The 7,583-nt window shown below is 39.0% G+C and overlaps 1 non-coding gene across 1 annotated transcript; it reads left to right on the forward strand.

Annotated features, from left to right (window-relative positions):
* Positions 1-232: 232 nt before the first annotated feature.
* LOC148846218 (small nucleolar RNA R71) lies at positions 233-339 on the forward strand. Its single transcript, XR_016102675.1, has one exon. It is a non-coding gene; the product is annotated as a small nucleolar RNA R71 (small nucleolar RNA).
* The last annotated feature ends 7,244 nt before the right edge of the window (positions 340-7,583 follow it).

Raw genomic sequence — 7,583 nt, forward strand, 5'->3', positions numbered from 1 at the left:
TAAATTGGCTATTTGCACAGATAAGGATGCAAAGGAATCAATGTGGTGTATTCCCCTCTGACTGGTTCAATCATTGCTCCACTAGTAGTTGTTTGATGCCATCTCCTCCACTAAGTCATATGCTTCCTCTGGAGTTTTTCTCATGATTGTACCACCCGCGGCTACATCAATAATGGATCGATTAGAGGGGGTGATACCAATATAAAAAGTCTGTATTTGTCGCCAAATTGGTATCCCATGGTGAGGACACCACCTAAGCATCTCCTTGAATCTTTCCCATGCTTCATACAGAGACTCCCTCTCAAATTGAGCAAAAGTGGTAATATCATTAATTAATTTTGCTGTTTTGAAGGGTGGGAAATGATGAACCTACAATTTATCTATATTTTATGAGGTTTTTGCATGAAATTTTATGCTGGTTTAATTAGATTTTTCCCTATTTTAGCTTGATTGCAAGAAAGATTTCAGGGGGAGCCAAATCAACAAAAAGAAGGCAAAAGCAAGAAAAGAAAGCCCAAAATTTATCAAGTTCAGCCCCGCCCAGCCATGAGAGCAAGGGAGTATCATTCGGCCCAAGTAGTGCAAGCTAACTCTTTGAAAAACCCAAGGGAAGAAGCCTAGCAAGAAGGAAATTTCGGCCCAGCCCATTTTTAGTCCAAATAATAGCCTAGAGTGTAGCCCACATGAGCTCAAAAGCAAGCTAAGTTGTAGCCCAAATAGCAGCCCAAAGGGAGCTAGGGGCGGCAACTCCTAGAAGTTTCTTGAAGAGAAGGAGGGAGCACTCTAGAAGGTTCATGAGGGGTGTAATACACCCAATTCTAGAGACTTCAAGAAGGGGCAAGAGCCCCCTTGAAAAACTATATAAGGAGGCCTCTAGGAGGGGGGAGAGGTGTTCAATTGCTTGAGAGGAAGGATCTCCCACTCTTAGAGGTTCGGCCACCTTGAGAGAAGAGAAGAGAAGAAGACTAGGCGCAAGGAAGAAGAAGAAGAAGGGCTGAAGGAAGTTCAAGACAAGCAAGCTAGAAGAGAAGGTGAGTTCGAATTGAGGGTTTGTGATTCAAAGATCTTTTGTAATAAATCAATTGTAGTTTCATTCTCTTTTGATTCGAATTTAGTTTCTTTGTTATATTTTCTTTCTTCTTTCTCATTTTTTTTTCCATTCTTCCTTGATGTATTTCAGCTTGAAAAATTTTAGTTCAGCAATCTAATTCTTTTTGATTCATTCAAATGGTCATGAATTGTACTTTAAGTTTCTTGAATAAGGGTGTTATTGCAGATCAATTCGGCCAACTAACCTTCAAAACTCATATCTGAATTCTCAGATCTGAGATTGCAAGATCTGAATTGCTTGAAAGATAATTCAGATATGCAAATTTCAGATTGGTCGAATTAATCTACAGCTTGGAATTCCTAGAGTGCTTGAGAGAGACTCTAGGAATTCAGATCTATTATTCAAGAACTGAATTGAGTGCAAAGTTAAAGATAACTTGCACAATTCAGTTGGTGATCAATTCAGATTTGAATTGATGCCTTAGAAGTGTTTGAAGAAATGCATGCATGGGGATTAGATTCTTGCTAGAGATAGAAGAACTGTCACTCATGCATAGGATGAACATATGCTTGAGAGAGGCTGTTCATGACCTTGGGGTTTCACCAAACCAAGGATCAATCATGATTTATTCGAATGATCCAAATTGATAGATTGCTGAATGCTGAGATTGACATTTACTGCTTACTCTTCTAACCTGATTTGAAGGCAATTGGGCCAATGATTTAGATAGATTTTAATTTAGGATTTTTTTAGCTTTCATTAAAGTTTTGATTTATTTGTTGATCAGATAAGAAGTGCTCAATTTAGTATTGGTAATTGTTTCCTAAATCCTCGTGGGAACGATACTTCACTCTCTACTTTATTACTTGAATGGCTAGTGCACTTGCTAGTGTCACAATGAGCCACACACCAGGAAATATTTAGCCAAAAATTTCTGGGTTAAATCATTCCAAGTGGTGATGCTTCCTGCAGGGAGTGAGTTGAGCCAATCTTTAGCTCTATCACGCAATGAAAAAGGAAATAATCTTAACCTAATTGCATCATCACTAACTCCATTGTGTTTAAATGTATCACATATTTCAAGAAAGTTAACGATGTGTGAATTAGGGTCATCACTTGGTAACCTACTAAACTGAATGCTTGTTTGGATCATTTGAATTATTGCAGGCTTTATATCAAAATTGTTTGCATGGATGGTGGGCTTGCAAATGCTGGATGTTACCCCATCAATGTTTGGACAAGCATAATCCAAGAGGGTGCGATTTCCTTCTGCCATCTCTCCTTCAATCTCTATGGCTGGTTCACAAATAACAATCTCTTCTCTTGATTTTCCTTTGTTGGCCCTTTGCAACAAGCGAAGGGTCCTTTCAATTTTTGGATTAAATTCAGCTAACCCTTCCTGTCTAGTGCGTGTCATGCACTAGTAAATCTGAACCAACAAAAATTCGAACAAACAAATAAAAATAATAATAGAAATAAAAAGAAGTAAAAGAAAAATAGAATAATAAAAAAACAAAAATAAAAGGTCCAAATTAATCAAGGTTAACAAATTCTAATATTATTTTAGGATTAAATCCCCGGCAACGACGCCAAAAACTTGATAGCTGTAAATATATAACCCTAGCAAGTGCACTAGTTATCAAGTAGTATAATAATACATTCCCATGGGGATTTAACAAAATAAGTATTAGAATTTAGACAGTCTTCCCTAATTATTTGGACAGTCAAAATTTAGATTTGAGAAAACAAGAATTACTGAAAATAAAGACCGGAACCAAGAAAATAAAAACAAGGGTGATCACTAATCGAATATGCAAATGATGGAATCGCTAGGACTTTAGGTCCACCTAACCAATGTAATGAATATTGATGGGTCCAATTATCCAAAACTAATTGTTATTCCCATAAGCTGAGATTTTTACAAATTTATTTAATATTCTCTCTCGAGATATACTAAACCTACTCCCATCAGGTAACCCTTCGATCTCTCGAGTAGAGCTCTCAAGATGAAAGTGCATTAAGTCCAAGAAAACCATTAAATTCAGATGAATCATGTATATATATCTCTATATACCATTCAATTCACACTATGAATTATTCTATCAATTATGTGAATTCCTCTCTCAATTCATTCACATAACTCAAATCAATTAAGAGGTGGCCAAGCTCTTAATTGCATTAAGCACAATAATTCATAGACTATATGGAAATCACAATCTTGGATAAATCAAGAAAATAAAAATATATTCAGTAACATGTTTAGGCTTTCCATAGCCCCAGCAAGAAACAAATCAGTTCATGATGGAAGAATTAAAACAAACAAAAGGGAAGAAAGAACTCTTGAATTCGCCAATGGTGCTGAGATTTCCTCTTCTTGAAGTTTCTTGAATTCTTGAACCTTTCTTGAACCCTTCTTGACTGATTGCTCCTTGCTCCTTGATTCAAATCATAAGTTGAATGATTGAATGATTCAATGATCAAGTCCTTCAGTGATGCCTAAAGATGGTCCTTCCCCTCCTTTATATAGCTTAAGGGGAGGGGGTGGTCTTTTACTTCCTCTTGAAGTTTATCTTACAAGAATACAAAGTCCTATTCTAATCCTATTCTTATCTCTTTATCTAATGAAATCAATCCTTTTACCTTTCTAAGATTACATCAAGAATTTAGATCTGGAAGGACTCTTCTCAGTTTCTTGTTCTTGGATTCGTAATTGACCTCCTCTGCGAATTGGGCTTCAGCCATGCTTTTTTGTGAGTTGGGCTTCAGCTGCAGATTGGGCCTTCCTAAGAAATTGTCCCGACTTCAGGCCCAGATTTGACTTCGATGCAGGCCGAATCTATGAAAGCCCAAAACATAAAAGTTGTGGCTTTTTCTCTTATCTTTCCAGGATCTTAATCAGCCCATTTGGAGTTCGGAGACGCGAGTTAGGCCCAGATCACTGAATGATGTCGAAACTGTGAAAAATCATCCGATTTGTCTTTCTTTGCTCTTGATGCCTTCTTTCATACCTTGGACCAAAATAAAAGAGATATGAGTCCAATTAGTTGCTAATTTAGTATAAAAAGATAGAATAATTGGGGATAAAAATATGATAAATTCTACTCTCATCAATACATAACCTTAATGGGCCTTAAGCCCATTTTGAACTGGGCTAATATGATTAGTCACTTAAGGGGCGAATTCTGAGATGGATCAGCTGATAGGATTGGGCCCAGACCCTATCCACTTAGAGAGTCCAAGATCTAAATAAGATTTAGATCTGGAAACCTCCTAATTAGATTAGGAGATGGCTGATATAATATGCAGATAAGATAAGGGTTATCCTTTATCACTTAAGGGGACTTCTAATCTAAACATGATTTGGGTTAGCAACTCCTAATGGGATTAGGAGCTGATCCCTTTTAAGTTTATAAAAGGAGGAGGGGGCGGCAGCCTTTAGACATGAAATGCAATCCAGAGATCCTTGTCTTCATATATAAGAATACTAGAAGAGAGAATTCTGCACCCTGCAAATACTCTCTTGTCGCCTCCTTCCTACAGTCATCGCCTACAGCAGTTCGATCTCCAGTTCTTGGGAGAAATCAAGATTTGATCTTGATACCAATCTTTTGGAGAAAAGATTGGTGGGAGTTGTATTCACAAGCCGTCTAGTTGATTCTTGCAAAGGGTCAAGTTCTTTTGGAAGAACACTGCTAATTCTGCTCCACCCTGCACTGTGCCATCTTCAATGGGAGCAGATTTTGGATCCTTCCTTGGGCATGAACACCTCCATTGGGAGATACTGCTTCTCTGTATCAGGTATTATCCCTCCCTACTCCTTTTTTTGGTTTAGATCTGGTTCAGTTTATGGTTCAAGAATGATCCTTGAAAATATGATTTTCTAAATGGGGAATTCAATTCCCAGTTGAAGGGAGAGAAAATTTTTTGAAATTCGCCCCCTTATTCCATAATCTTTGGGCGTCCATGTGATGGATTTCCTATCCCTTCAGTCTTGATTCAGAAGGTAGAATTAGCGGAGAATGTAGCAGACCCATCAACTAAGCCACTCACACAGAAAGTGTTTGAGAAATATGTGGATAGTTTGGGACAAAAGCTTATACCAGATTCGACCAAAGTGCAAGTGGGAGCTGTTAGACAGTTGTATGCCCTTAGCTCTAATCAATTTGATGTACAATATGACATTTATTGTAAATGAATAAAGTACATATTTGATTCATGTTATAGTGGTGTGTTTCTGTGTAATACCCTTAAACTGGACACTTATGAGACTCGTGTTAGTTTAGAATGTTCACAGCCATTGGATAAGTTGGGGAGATTTATCCTATTAAGGCTGACACTGGTGTGCTGCCAAGTGTTGGGGTGGCCTGTCACAGCTGCCAGTGTGAGGCCCCAGGTACATGCAGTGTAGGTTTACTTGAAACCCTAAACTATACCAAATTTCCGATATTGCCCTGGACCTTGGTGATTAGTGGGCAAAACTGGAAAGTTACACCTGACCCCTAGACTTGATAATGATACTGCACTAGGTGTCGGATTGGACTATCTTTGATATGCCAATCAGTGAGATCCTTAGTGGGGGTCATGAAAGAATGCTAGAATCCATCTAATGGACGCCATAAAGGTTACGGAATGGGTGGGCGAATTTCAAAAATTTCCTACCTTCTCCCAATTGGGAATCATATTCCCTAAATTTAGAATACAATATTCAAGGATCCTACTTGAACCATAATCAAACCAGATCTGTACCAAAAGATAAATGGGAGGAATATACCTGATCCGGAGAAGCAGTATCTCCCAAAGTTGGTGTTCACGCCCAAAGAATGCTCCAAGATCCATTCCTGCTGAAGATGACACAACTGTGAATGGAACAGAACCAGCAGGGTGCGTCCTACACACTGGATCCTTCACAAGAATCCTCTGGAAGTACTAAATACTGAATCTTTTTTAGTCTTTCTTGCAAGACTGATGTCAAGAACAGATTTCTTGACTTTCTTTTCTGCAAAGATCTAATCTTGCAATGGCCGATGGCGGCGGCAGGAGGAGATCTCCAAAACGAAAAAGGCTGAACTGCTTTTTCTCTTTTTCTGGAGAGTATGAGATCTGATCTGAATTCGCAGGAACCTTTCTTGCAATTTTTCTTGGTTCGAAATCTCCTCCTTTCTTCTTGATTAAGAAACCTCCTTATTAGGAGTTATCCCAATCCAAATCAGTATTTGGATAGGGGATAATCTTAATCCTTTCTGTAGATAGAGTTAGCTTACTCCTGATCTTATCAGGAGGTTACCATATTCAAATCTAATTTGAATTTGGTCTCTAAGAGTGGATAAGGCTAAAGGCCCAATCCTTTTACTAACTTTAATCTCAAATTCACCCCATGGATGGGTGATCATATCAGCCCACCTCGAAATGGGCTTTTGGCCCATTAAGTGTTCAGTGTCTAATTACTTTCCAATTTGCTGCCCAGTTGGGCTTCTTTGTATGGCGTGGGACCCAAGCATTGATCTACACACTAGCCACATGGGTTCGGCCCAGCCTCTAAAACAAGGCCCAGCCGAATTCACTGAAAAACTCAATGAACCCCTTGAGTCCATCATATGGACCCTATGGGCCCAACACTTACATTAAGTGGTCCTTGGGCCAAGCCATCTTATAAAAACCCAGGGACTGTGGGCAGGTGCAAGATTAGCCCATCAGGTATTATCCTCAATGGTCTTACACTTAACCTCTCAGCACTTAATGATCAAGCACTGCCCGACAAGAGAGGACCTCTCCCTCGGCTGCAAGGAACAGTGCCGCACTCTCCTCTCACATGGATCCCGGGAATTAAAACCATTTGCAAACAATTTGAAACCGCACACACATATATATATATATATATATAAATATATTAATTTTGCAAAACAAAATTCCAACGATTGAAATGAATTGCCGGCAGTTTGGTTTCCATCAGAGAGAGTGAATTCCCGATCATTACCCTTTTGTTCGACAAAGTGGCTGATTCTGTCACTATGATCACCCACTCAGATGAATTCTCAAACTGCCCCAACATACCCAGGTTTTGATCCCCGCTAAGGATCTCACTGAATGGCATATCAAAGGCAGCCTGATCCAACACCTAGTGAAATGTCATAATCGAGTCTAGGGGTCAGGTGCAACTTTCCAGTTTTTCCCATCTATCTCCAAGGTCCAGGGCAATATTGAAAATCTGGTCCGGTTCAAGGATTCAAGTAATCCCATACTGCATGTGCCTCAGGTCTTACCCTGGTGGCTGAGACAGGCCATCCCAACACTTGGTGGCACATCAGCATCAGCCTTGGTAGGATAAATCTCCCCAGACTTATCCAACGGCTGTGAACATTTAAAACTAACATGAGTCTCTATAAATGTCCAGTTTTAGGGTTTTACACAGAATTAAACCAAACAACATGAATCAAACATGCACTTTATTTATTTCCACTAAATAACAAAAGTACATCAAATCAGATTGAAGCTAAGGGCATACAAAACTGTCTAACAGCTCCCACTTGCACTT

This window comes from Nelumbo lutea, chromosome 7 (genome assembly GCF_056320005.1).
Source record: "Nelumbo lutea isolate HS-2025 chromosome 7, American lotus-T2T, whole genome shotgun sequence".
NCBI classification, from domain to species: domain Eukaryota; kingdom Viridiplantae; phylum Streptophyta; class Magnoliopsida; order Proteales; family Nelumbonaceae; genus Nelumbo; species Nelumbo lutea.